A 13,824-nucleotide genomic window follows, 5' to 3' on the forward strand; every position below is an offset into this window, starting at 1 on the left:
CCACTCTACACAGGGGATGCTGTTTCATGTGAAAGCAGCCCTGCCCCTCATAGAAACATCCAGAAGACCGTTTGAACATCAAGCCCCCACACGGTATTAACCACTGTAGACACTCTCTTGTCACAAAGTCTTCTGAGCACTCAACATTCTTGGCTTCACAGGTTGAAAGGAAAAGTACCTTAGACCAATTAAATATAGCAGGGCAAGACAAAAGTCAGCTGATTCACAGATTGGGGTGCAGCAGCCACAGTCGCAGCAGGTTCTAAGCACACTCCCAACCATGTGATCTCATAGCAGTTCCAGGAATACAGAAGCCTGCCATAGAAACAACATGATTGACTAAAGCTTAGCCAATCACACAATTGGTTACAGCCTCACCAGTTAATTGTTTATACCTTCAGTAGTTAGTTGGCAACAGGGCGTCTAGAAGCCAAATAAAGTCTAGTTGCCGGGATTAGGTTCTATATCGATCAACTTGACTGGGTTCTGTGTAAGCCTACAGTCCAAGCTCTGTAAAATTCTGCTCCACATGCAGTACAGAAAGCTACCACTGTTCATTATTTGTTTAATTCCATCGCTTGGCCACAACTAAACATTAACTATATCAAAATTGAATTAGAACGGAAGGTTTCACTACATGTAAATTCTTGCGTGGGCAGCTTTCGGGGGTGCTGACTTTGTCCTGGGCACCGGTCAGTATTGCAAAGTCAGCAAGGACCGCTGGCTCCTATCAAGGATGTTACCCAGGAAGTGCAGTTAAGAGAGTTTTCATAGCCCGGCGTGGTGGCGCACGCCTTTAATCCCAGCACTTGGGAGGCAGAGGCAGGCGGATTTCTGAGTTCGAGGCCAGCCTGGGCTACAGAGTGAGTTCCAGGACAGCCACGACTACACAGAGAAACCCTGTCTCGAAAAACCAAAAAAAAAAAAAAAAAAAAAGAGAGAGAGAGAGTTTTCACGTGAGAACATCTTCCTGGGTGTGCTTTCCGTTCTCTTGTGACTGCACTTTTAGAGTGGGAACCTACAAATGGCGTCGTCAGCCAGCGTTCTGTGATACAGGAAATGTAGAACAAGAGGGGAGTAGTGATCAGAAAGTCAGAGAGCGGCAGTAGGGTCAGCTGCAGGTCCTGGCAACAGGAGGGAAGAGAGAAAAGAAAAACAAGAACCCCCCCGGGAATGGCAAGGCAGCCAGGGGAAGAATGGAGCGAGACAAGGTGGGGAAAGACACCCGGTTTTATCCGGCTCCACATCCGTGAAGGTAAGAGAGAGACAGGCAGCCCAGTGCTCAGAGAAGGGAGATACAGTAAGAACAACAGTTATTGTTCTTGAAGTACTTGAAGAAAACAAGAAACAAGAACTCGAGATTCTAAGACAGCGGTGTCCCGGATCATCGCCAGCTTGGACTGAGAGGAAGCTGAACGAATTAATCCTCATTGCCCGGTTGTCTCGTGGTGAGCGTTCATCTCTGCCGTACACGCTGCCGTTTCTCTGGTTAAATGGCCGTGAGTTATTAAGTCTCAGTCTGATGATATTTCTGTCCTGAAAAGACTGGAGTCCCTGGCTTTCACCCGCACCCCTCGTTACCTTGTGTTTTGGAAGCTCACACAGTGATGGCGCTCTGACCTATCTGCATTCCTGAATGAGCTGAGAGCAACTTGTCATGTTTTATCTTCAGAACCAACTCAGTACCTGGCAGCTCACGCAGACTTCAGCAGCTATTTCTCAACTCGCAGGAGTGAAAAAAAAGGATGAACCGGAATCCCATTCCTGCATTCCTAACAACACTGAAGTCAGCGTTGTGGGAATTTGGTGGGTGAGACAGAAGCGGTGATGAAACAAGAGTTGGACACTGTTCCTGGCCTCAGAGAGACTGGAGTATGATAATATTTACAAAGCATGATGCCACACAAGACAAGTTGCCTAACACCATGCCACAGCGAAGGGCAACAGCAAGGATAGATTGTGAGAATAAAAATACAGAGTGCCAAATTAAAGTTAAATTGAAGTAAGAACATACTATTTTGTGGAATATTGGAGACAGATTCATCAAACATTATTCACAGCTTATTGGAATTTACATTTGACTGGATCATCTATTATTTTACCATTCCTAAAGGGAAGGAGATGGGCTATAAGACGTTAGTTCTGTTCTTTTCTTCCCCACCCACCCCTTTTCAGGGAAGGATGGGATAGTGGTGAGAAGTTGGCCACTGGATGGAAACAGACTTGCAAAGGTCCCAGGATGAAATGTAAGGAAGGGTAGTTCTGGGGGACGAACTCCTGTGTGACAAGCACCCAGAACAGCTCGTTCAGAGACTGGTATGTGAAAGCGGATAAGAAATGAAGCTGAATGGTTAGGCAGGACCTGTGCCTCCTACATTGCAGTCTCAGCCTCCTGAAGACAACTGCACACGCACGCTCCTTTGATGCCCTGCATGGACAGGCAGAACGGGATCCTTCTCTCTGGGCAAATGGTTTACCTTACTTAATTAGGCTTGAACATTAGTCTGTCTTTGTAAACAGTGAACAGGAAAGACCAGGAACATTGTGCAAGTTTCATACATTGCTCAATGTTGTGTGTGTGTGTGTGTGTGTGTGTGTGTGTGTGTGTGTGTGTGTGTGTATGCGTGCTTTTAAACATTGGTGTCCAGACAGTGAAGTTGAGGATACAGTGAATTCCAGTGGCAGCTTCATCCATGAAGATGTGACTGTGTGAGCAAGCTGAACTCTTTGGATACTTAGTGCTTCACCCCTGCCCGTTTTATAGTACACATCTAATGACGACGAGGGCATGTGCTCACACTGGATACTTGTATGGAAGTGCACGTACGTAACATGTGCCACACACTGTGAAAAGTATGAAGCAAATGTAATGCAATAATTACCAAAGCTCGCTGATGATTCAAACAGCAGGAAATGGTTAAATAACCTTCATTAATCATTTATGACATTCCAGATGTCAACATGATCTTACTTTGGGTTTTTACAACAAATTATAATGCCATTATATATACATTATAAGGTAACACTATAACCTTTTTAATGAACTTCCTGTTGAGACTCATGGTGTTGAATTAGTTATTTATAACGTCTTAAAATAATTATTTACAATATTGCAGTTAGTTATCTTGGAATCCAAGTATGACTTGGTTCCACATTTACATTGCTCCCAAAATACCACAGTTTTTTTTTTTTAATAGTCCCAGATAATGTCAGTTTTTGAGTACTGTGGCAGATATACTAGGAACAGACAGAAGGACGTGTAAGCCTCTGTCTTGTAGATACATAGGATGGCTTTGTCTGAGACGTGTGGTCTGGATTATCTTGCCATCTGATCACCTTAACAACAGACACCGTAGGAACGATACTTGTAAGTACGTGAATATCAGGTAGGAGAGATGGCTCAACATTTAAGAACTCTTGCTGCTCTTCAAGATGATCTGAGTCTCGTTCCCAGTGCCCACATCAGATGCCTCACAAACCTCTGTAACCCCTGCTCCAAGGGCACTCATGTTCACAAGTCATGTACACAAGTCACACACACACACACACACAGACACACAAACACACAAACACACCCAACTCTTAAAAATATTTTTAAAGGGAATATTAACATGCTAATGATCAACTAAATCATTAATAATTTTATAATTAATAAAGAATTAAAATAGGCATGATATTATCTTCTAATTAACTATCAAAAGGTTCCCACCATCTTTGATCAAGTATTCCACACTGGACCCTCAGACAGAATTTTGTTTTCTTCCTATTCAACCATCTCCGGAATCACTAGTTATGCCACTAAATAATGATCATTTAGAATCATCAGCTATTCGTAAAATTATAACTTGGTGTCTTTCTTGGCAAAAATACCACACATTTAAAGACATGTGTTTTAATTTTCATTATAGCTGACATCAGTGGGCTAATTAAATTCTTCCTGTATAATTATTTCAGCTGTATAAAATATTCCACAACTAGAATGACATTATAGCTATAAAATGTTCGGTTATGTAATTATATAAGATTAAAAATTAAAAACAAAGGCTGAACATTTTAGCAACTTGTTCGCTAGGGAAAAGTTGCTGGACCTTTCCTTTTCTGTGGTTTTAAAAGCGCAACTGTAATGGTAACGTTTGAAACAAAATGGACTTTTCATATTGTTACTTTCTCAATATAGAGCAAAGTGTTTGTTTTGAATACTCTTGTGTGATGATCTGATGTTACTGGCTTCCTTTAGAAGAAGTCTAGCCTCTGAATTTCCTTTCCCAGGTGGCCTCCTGGCTTACCTATTTCCCCCCAAACACTTAGAAGGGTTGCTATTGATTTCCTTGTGTAGGAAAATGCTCTTAGCAATGGCAGGGTGTAGCTCTTTATCCCATAGCCTTAGTCACTCATCTTTGACTGACAGAGGCTCTGATAATGACCTCACAGAGGCTTTGGAAGGAGGGGGATGCTTTAGCCTTGGAGAGAAAGGGAACGTTTCTCAAGTGAACCTTGTAAATGTGATGGCTATTTAGATTAAGGGTGTACACACTTTTGACTTTGTGATGTAATGTTGTCATCTAATTGTTGGGCCACATTTGGGACACACATGGTCTGCAGGCCACAGGCTGAGTATCCTGATGTGAAAAACCAGTTTCTATTTATACACAGAAATTATTTATATTCCAATCAAATTTCCTAATTCATTTATAAGTTTATTTTTAATTTTTAAAAATTGCTATTTATTTGTTGTTGGGTGAGTGCATTGTCTGTATGGATCTCTGTATGCCCCTTGTGGCTGAGTGGTAGAGGACAAAAGAGGGCATCGGATTCCCTGTAACTAGAGCTGCAGACAGTTGTGAGGTACCAGGTAGGCGATAGGAATTGAATCTAGGTTCTTTTTCACAGGAACCATGGTCCCAACTACTGAGCTATCTCTCCAGCCCCGATTTGTATATTTAAAGGGTTGCGAATAGCCTAGTAGAGGTAAATAATTTTAGATAGCTCATACAGATTATTTGGTAAATTTGAAAATCTCTTCCTTTTCCTTTTTTTAGATCGCATCTCACTATGTAATCCAAGCTGGCTTTGAACCCACAGACTTATTTTTTGTGTGTGCATGCGTGTACACACACACACACACACACACACACATACATGCATGTGGTATCAGTTGACCTGCTCCATCACTCTCTGTGTAACTTCCTGAACAGTGTCTGCTAGCATTCTGTCTAAGCTCCGTCCCTCAGTTACCTGGTAACAGCCAGGTATGCCTGACACTATAAAAAGGGGCTGCTTGCCCCCTCCTCACTCTCTTGCTTTCTCCTTCTCTGCTTCCCTTTCCCCTCTCTCTCCATTATCCCCACCCCACCATGCTCATGGCCAACCTCTACTTCTCTACTCTCTCCCTCTCTCTGCCTTTCTCTGCCTCTACTACCCTCTTGACTCCCCTCCCCATGCCCTAAATAAACTCTATTCTATACTATACTGTCATGTGGCTGGTCCCTCAGCATGGGCCCACCGAGGCATCCCTTTTCCCCACACCTCACCACACCTCCATAGAACATACCTCTACCTTATCTTTTTATAAACGCACCATGTCTCTTACTGAACCAGAAGCTAGGAGGGTGGTCAGCATCCACCCGTGATCCTCAACCCAGCACAGGGGTTCCACATCTGCACATGGCCAGACCCAGGTTTTTATGTGCGAGCTGGAATCTAACCTCAGGCAAATCTGCATCCTTGTGCAGCGAACACTGCCCAGTGAGCCAGTTCCTTCTCCTTCACATTTGTAGTGTACCTTTCGCCACAGGATAATCTCAGTGTATCCGATTTTCATGCCATGGTGAATAAGACAGAAATTAATTAACAGAAAAATTTTGATGTTAGAGTGTGTAGGTGAAGAACCCAAGTTCTTCTTTATACTTCAGAATATTTTACTTGATCAGATCACTAAAACAAAAGACACGTCAACCAGAAAACAACAGAAATTTAATAGCATATGGCTATACCTTTAATGTAATATTAATATTAGTATACCAGCATATTAGTATAATAGCAACAATTTACCTTATGTATGCATGGGGATACTCACAGAAACTCAAGGATATGGCCTTGAACTCATGTTGAGCTGTAATCCTTCACAGAAACAGAATGCAAAGGTGAGTCACACGTGAAACTGGTGCCTCTTCCACCTATAAGAAGTTACTGTGTCTTCTTGCTCCGTGTCTGATTGCTATCTCTGGGATTCCAGGCCTTCCGCTCCTCACTGTCTGCTCTTCTGAAGGGAAACGGAAGAGCAGTGGATCTGGGGCAGAGGGAAGATGCCTGTGGGTTATGGGGAGAAGCAGAGGCTGCGGTCAGGATGTACCGTATGAAAGAAAAAAAAGTTCTGTAGATTTAGCTATTCTTTCCTGCTGCTAAAATAAAGATTTCTCATTGGCACTAAATATGCAATGGAGATGATGACGACAACGATGTTGACGACGACGACGATGATGATGATGACGATGATGACGATGATGATGACAAGGACGAGGACGATTTTAACTGAAAAAAAAATCCATGCAATATATTCTCATCACACCTTTTTGTTCTCCCAGCCCTTTCGAGATCTTTCCCACCTCTCTACCCACACAACTATACACTCTTTCTTTCTCTCTGCCTTTAAAAAATAAACAACAAAAAGACTTATTTGTGTGTGTGTATGTGTGTATGTGTGTATCTGTGTATGCATGTATGTATTCTGCTGTCCTCTAAGTCAGAGATACTCACAATAAGAAATTTCTACAATTAAAAAGTACATTAAGAGCCGGGCGTGGTGGCGCACACCTTTAATCCCAGTGCTCGGGAGGCAGAGGCAGGTGGATTTCTGAGTTCCAGGTCAGACTGATCTACAAAGTGAGTTCCAGGACAGCGAGGGCTAAACAGGGAAACCCTGTCTCGAAAAACAAAACAAAACAAAAACAAAAACAAAACAAAACAAAACAAGATTAAAAAAAAAAACAAAAAAACAAAGAACGAAAAAGTACATTAAGGGGCCCAAGTTGGTCAGAAGAAAGACACTCAAGCACCCGCCCAGGCCCTCTTCAGGACCACTAGGAGAAGCGAATGCGCGATAGAGAGATGGGAAATACAGACAGAGTACAGTGGAGAGGAGGGACAGAAAGGGAAACCAAGCAGTACCTGCCCTGTGGAGGGAAACCAGAGACACCACAGTGTTGCGGAATAGCCACTATGATGAACCTATGCAATCTCCCAAGGCCTTGGTGATGCCTGGGTCCAAGCTGCTGCCAAGGGCCATGTCTGGGTCTGTGGCCCTACCACAGCTGGGGTCTGTGCTAATGTGCTGCCACCAAAGGCCATCTGAGAGAGGTGCTGCTGCTGGGGTCCAAACTGATCTGAGTGGCCTCTGCTGCCCCATGGGGCCATGGTAACATCCGGGTTCATGGTGCCCCTGGGGCTCATGTCTGGGCCTGTGGTCCTATTATAGCCAGGATCTGTGTTTGAGGCCTGTGCTACCACCAAAGGCCACAAAGATGTCTCTGGTCTGGGCTGTTGCCTGAGGCCAGGTTGATGCCCTAAGACTGTGCTGAGCGGGGCCCCACCCCTCTCGTGCCACGTGGTGGTGTGGGTGTGGGAGACACACCTCTCTTGTTGTCCTGCCTGTGGCAGGATGAACTGGTCCAGAGGCATCAGTATGGGAAAGCTGGCCCCACACTGCCTGCGGTGAGGTGGCATAGCCAAGGGGGAGAGATGTCCCCTAATTCCTTCCCTCCCGCTTCTCACTACCTGCTGCAAGTGGGAGAGCTGGCCCCACACCTCACTGGCTACAGCACTCAGGAGAGCAGTCCGGGCCTCACCTGGGCAGCACAGTAGAGCTGACCCTGGTGATGGGGGCACGGAAGAGTCAGCCCAGATGTCACGAGAGCAAGAGATCTGGCCTTCCCTTTGTTTGGGCAAGGTGGGCAAGCAGGCCCTATTAGCGCAGGCGCAGGAGAGCTGGCATGCCAACAAACTCACCTTCTACCCAGGCCCAGATCCAGGACCCTGGGTTGGTCCAACCCAATATCTACCCCATCTGTGGACTGCTGGAGCACACGAAAGGGCTGGTCCTGCAGATCCAAAGCTATAAGATCTCCACGACACAGGGCAGCAACAGGATAACAGAAAGGAGTCCTGGTGAGGTTCCGTTATTGGCAGAAACCAGAGGCCTTGAACCAGACCAGTGACCTACTGCAATGAACATTTGCAAATAAAGCTGTTTGTGCAAAAGATATGTTCTGTGTGACACACTGTGACACGCCACAGCTTCCACGATGAGAATTTAAAAATATTTATCTATCTATATTTTGTTTTCTTTCTTTCTTTTGTTTTTTCGAGACAGGGTTTCTCTGTGTAGCCCTATCTGCCCTGGAACTCACTCTGTAGACCAGGCTGGCCTCGAACTCAGAAATTCACCTGCCTCTGCCTCTGCCTCCCAAGTGCTGGGACTAAAGGCGTGCGCCACCTCGTCCAGCTTTGTTTTCTCTTGAGGGAAGTTGTAAGGGCAGAGGGTGGACATGAAGAGATGGTGGGTGGTGGTGAATGGGACTGGGGTGCGTGGCTTGAAAATCACAGAGAATCAATAAAAAGTAAAAAAAAAAAAAAAAAGTTCCAGTTTATTTTAGACAATAAATATTCCTTCGAGGGCATGGCATGAGCCATAATTCAATACAAAACACGAATATTCCACTTTCTATACATGTAAGAGAAATAAGAAGGTTATTTACTCCAAACCAATCAAGAGAGACCCTGACCAAGGAACATGGCTCCAAATCGCCCTGAATGACATACTTCATTGTGGAAGAGGTTACATGAGCCAGCATAGTCACAGCAAAGAAGAGAAGTCATAGATCAGAACGCTACCTCAAGGTGGAAAGTTGGTTCTGTAAGTGTCAGATGTCAAAACACACCTAGCTTTGTGGTTGTTGGAGGGATGTCTGCTGCGAAGCTCTGTGATAGCTGCCTAGTCGTTACAATAATGTCAGTGAAATACAAACTCGAAGGTAACTGACCACTGACGGGCACACTGTGGTCCAAGATGATGATAAAACACGGTCTACAAATGTCAGCTCTCCACCACCATAATACTCTACAGTTAGGGTCAATGGCCTGAAGAATCCTTAATACAGACAGAGCTGTTTCATAGACCTCAATATGTCTGTGGGCCATGAGGTCAGTTGTAAGCCGTCTGGGTAAGGTTTACAGTGACTGGAAACGTCTTTGTAATTCATACACACAGGGAAAGGGAAACAGCAATCCATGTCCTTACTCTCTGCACTTCTTTCAATAAAGAGCTTCTGTTTTTTCTTTTCTTAAACATTATTTTATTTATTTATTTATTATCCAGCCACTGCCCCCAAGTCCTTTTTAATTATTTTATTTATTTACTACTGACCCTTTGCAGCTTCTTCCAGTCCGTCCCCCACACACACAACTTCTCATCCCATTCCTCCTCTACCTTGCATCCGAGAGGGTGCTCCTCCCCACCAGACCTTCCCCTTCCCTGGGGCCTCAAATCTCTAAAGGATTAAGCACATCCTCTCCCACTGAGGCCAGACTAGGCAGACCTCTGCTACATAAATGCCAGAGGCCTCAGACCAGCTCCTGTATGCTGCTGGGTTGGTGTCTCAGTCTCTTGAACCTCCCAAGGGTTTGGGTTAGTAGAGACTGCTGGTCTTCCTATGGGGCTGCCCTCCCCTTCAGCTCCTTCAATCCTTCCCCCTAATTCAACCATAGCAGTCTCCCACTTCAATTTAATGGGGTCACTTATGTATACTATCATGTCATCTGCAAATAGTGATACTTTGACTTCTTTTCTGATTTGCATCTCCCCAATCTCCTTTTCTTGTCTTATTGCTCTAGCTAGAACTTTGAGTACTATATTGAATAAATAAGGAGAGAGTGGGCAGCCTTGTCTTGTTCCTGATTTTAGTGGAATTGCTTCAAGTTTCTCTCTACTTAATTTGATATTGGCTGCAGGTTTGCTGTATATTGCTTTTGTTTTGTTTAGGTAAGGGCCTTGAATACCTGATCTCTCCAATACTTTTAACATGAAGGGGTGTTGGATTTTGTTAAAGGCTTTTTTAGCACCCAATGAGATGATCATGTGATTTGTTTTCCTTTGAGTTTGTTTATAAGGTTGATTACATTAATGGATTTCCATATATTGAACCACCCCTGCATTCCAGGGATGAAGCCTACCTGATCACGGTAAATGATTATCTTGATGTGTTCTTGGATTCAGTTTTGGGGAATTTTATTGAGTATTTGTGCATTGATATTCATAAGCAAAATTTGTATGAAGTTATTCTTTGTTGGGTCTTTGTGTGGATTAGGTGTCAGAGTAACTGTGGCTTCCTAGAATAAATTCGGTAGTGTTCCTTCTGTTTCTATTCTATGGAATAGTTTGAGGAGTATTGGTATTAGCTGTTATTTGAAGGTCTGGTAGAATTCTCCACTAAAACCAACTGGCCCTGGGCTTTTTTGGTTGGAAGGTTTTTAATGATTGCTTCTATTTCCTTATGGGTTATGGAAATTTTTATATAGTTTACCTGTTCTTGATTTAACTTTGGTACGTGATATCTGTCTAGACAATCATCCATTTCATCTAGATTTTCCAGTTTTGTCAAGTATAGGTTTTCATAGTAAGATCTGATGATTTTTAAATTTCCTCACTTTCTGTTTTTATGTCTCCCTTTTCATTTCTGATTTTTGTTAATTTGGATACTGTCTCAGTGTCCTTTAGTTAGATGGCTAAGGGTTTATCTATCTTGTTGATTTTCTCAAAGAACCAGCTTTTGGTTTTGTTGATTCTTTGTACCATTCTCTTTGGTTCTCTTTGGTTCCATTGATTTCTACCCTGAGTTTGATTATTTCCTGCTGTCTACTCCTCTTTGGTGTGTTTGTTTCATTTTGTTCTAGAGCATTCAGGTGTGCTGTTAAGTTGCTAGTGTAGGATATCTCCAATTACTTTACAAGGGCACTTAGTGTTACGAATTTTCCTCTTAAGCACTGCTTTCATTGTGTCCTATAAGTTTGTGTATGCTGTGTTTTAGTTTTCACTGAATTCTAGAAAGTCTTTAATTTCTTTCTTTATTTCTTCCCTGACCAAGTTATTATTGAGTAGAGAGTTTCCATGGGCTTTCTGTTATTTTTGTTGTTACTGAAGTCTAGCTTCACTCTAAGATAAGATGCATGGAATTATTTCACTCTTCTTGTATCTGTTGAAGCTTGTTTTCTGACCAGTTATGTGATCAGTTTTGGAGAAGGTACCATGAAGTGCTGAGAAGAAGGTATAGTCTTTTGTTTTAGGGTGAAATGTTCTGTATATATCTGTTAAAGCCATTTGGGTCATAACCTCTATTAGTTTCACTGTGTCACTGTTTAGTTTCTGTTTCAATGACCTGTCCATTGGTGAGAGTGGGGTGTTGAAGTCTCTCATTATGATTGTGTGAGGTTCAACATGTGTTTTGAACTTTAGTAAAGTTTCTTTTATGAATGTGGGTGCCATTGCATTTGGGGCATAGATGATCAGAATTGAGATTTCCTCTTGGTGGATTTTTCTTTGACAAGTATGACGTGCCCTTCCCCATCCCTTTTGATAACTTTTGGTAAAGTCTATTTTATTGGATACTAGAATAGCTACTCCTGCTTGTTTCTTTGGACCATTTGCTTGGAAAAACTTTTTTCTAGACATTTACTCTAAGGTGGTGTCTGTCTTTGTCACTGAGATGTGTTTCTTGTATGCAGCAAAACGCTGGATCCTGCTTGCATATCTTGGCTGTTAGCTTTTCATTAGTGAATTGAGTCCGTTGATGTTGAGACATTAAAGACCTGTAATTGTTGGTTCCTGTATTTTTGTTGTTGGAGGTGATATTATGTGTGTGTGATTCTCTTCTTTGGGTTTGTTGTGAGATCATTAGTTTCTTATGTATTCTTTGGTGTAGATATCCTCCGTTCATTGGAATTTTTCTTCTAGAATCCTTTGTAGGGCTAGATCAGTAGTTAGATATTGTTTAAATTTTATCTCGTTGTGGAATATCTTGGTTTCTTCATCTATGATTATTGAGAGTTTTTTTTTAAAGATTTATTTATTATATGCAAGTACACTGTAGCTGTCTCCAGATGCACCAGAAGAGGGCATCAGATCTCATCACAGGTTGTTGTGAGACACCATGTGGTTGCTGGGAATTGAACTCAGGACCTTCAGAAGAGCAGTCAGTGCTCTTTGTCCTCTGAGCCATCTCTCCAGCCTAATGATTGATAGTTTTGCTGGGTATAGTAGCCTGAGCTGGCATTTGAATTCTCTTAGGGTTTGCATAACATCTGTCCAGGATCTTCTTGTGTTGAGAAGTCTGGTATAATTCTGGTATGTCTGCCTTTATATGTTACTTGGCCTTTTCCCCTCACCACTTTTAATATTCTTTCTTTGTTCTGTGCATTTAGTGTTTTGATCATTATGTAACTGGAGGATTTTCTTTTCTGGTCCAATCTATTTGGGTATTCTGTAGGCTTCTTGTATGTTTATAGCCATCTCTTTCTTTAGTTTGGGGAAGTTTTCTTCTATGATTCTGTTGAAGATGTTTTCTGTCCCTTTCAGGTAGGAATCTTCACTCTCTTATACTCCTATTATCCTTAGGTTTGGTCTTTTCATTGTGTCCTGGAATTCCTGGATGTTTTGTGTTAGGAGCTTTTTACACTTTGTATTTTCTTTAACCATTGTGTCAATATCCTGTATGGTATCTTCTATGTCTGAGATTCTCTCTACTCTCTTTTGTATTCTGATGGTGGTGCTTGCATCTGTAGCTCCTGGTCTCTTTCCTATGTTTTCTATCTTCAGGGTTGCCTCCATTTGTGATATCTTTATTGTTTCTACTTCTATTTTTAGGTCTTGGAAGCCTTTGTTCAATTCCTTCACCTGTTTGATTGTGTTTTCTTGTATTTCTTTAAGGAATTTGTTTCCTCTTTAAGGCTTCTATCTGTTGTCCTGTTTGTTTGTTTTTTTTTTCCTTGTATTTCTTTAAGTGAGTTAATTGTATCCTCCTTAAAAGTCTCTATTGTCTTCATGCGATTGTAGGTCAGCATCTTGCTTTTCTGGTGTGTTGGAGTGTCCAGGGCTTGCTGTGGTGGGAGAACTAGGTTCTGATGATGCCAAAATAGAATGTACTTGTATTTACCGCTCACCATCTGGGTTATCTCTGGTGTTAACTGTGTCTCTATCTGGAGCCTGCCTCTTGTGTCCCTAAAAATATGGAATGCTTCAGGAATTTGTGTGCCATTCTTGCACAGGGGCTATGCTAATCTTCTCTGTATTGTTTGAATTTTAGTATATGTGCTGCCAACTCGAGCACTCAATAAAGAGCTTTTTTAAAAAAATGGATATTTTATTTGTTTACATTTCAAATTTTATCCCCTTTCCCATTTTCCCCTCTGCAATCCCCCTATCCCATCCCCTCTTACCATGCTTCTATGAGGGTGCTCCCCACCCACCCACCCACTCCCACCTCCCTGCCCTAGCATTTCTCTACACTAGGGAATCAAGACTTCACAGGACCAAGGGCCTCCGCTCACATTGATGCCAGATAAGGCCCCTTCAGCTCCTTCAATCCTTCCCCAGACTCCTCCATTGGGATCCCTGTGCTCAGTCCAATGGTTGGCTGTGAGACTTCAAATCTGTATAGTCAGGCTCTGGCAGAGCCTTTGAGGAGACAGCTGTATCAGATTCCTGTCAGTAAGCACTTCTTGGCATTGAAAATACTGTCACTTTTTGGTGTCTGCATGTGGGATGGATCTCCAGGT

At 42.6% G+C, this 13,824-nt stretch overlaps 1 non-coding gene across 1 annotated transcript; it reads right to left on the reverse strand.

Moving 5' to 3' along the window:
* Positions 1-13,269: 13,269 nt before the first annotated feature.
* LOC115029685 (U6 spliceosomal RNA) lies at positions 13,270-13,376 on the reverse strand. Its single transcript, XR_003835234.1, has one exon. It is a non-coding gene; the product is annotated as a U6 spliceosomal RNA (small nuclear RNA).
* Positions 13,377-13,824: the final 448 nt, after the last annotated feature.

Source organism: Mus caroli, unplaced genomic scaffold (assembly GCF_978045245.1).
Source record: "Mus caroli unplaced genomic scaffold, Mus_caroli_1 scaffold_17, whole genome shotgun sequence".
In the NCBI taxonomy this organism is placed as follows: domain Eukaryota; kingdom Metazoa; phylum Chordata; class Mammalia; order Rodentia; family Muridae; genus Mus; species Mus caroli.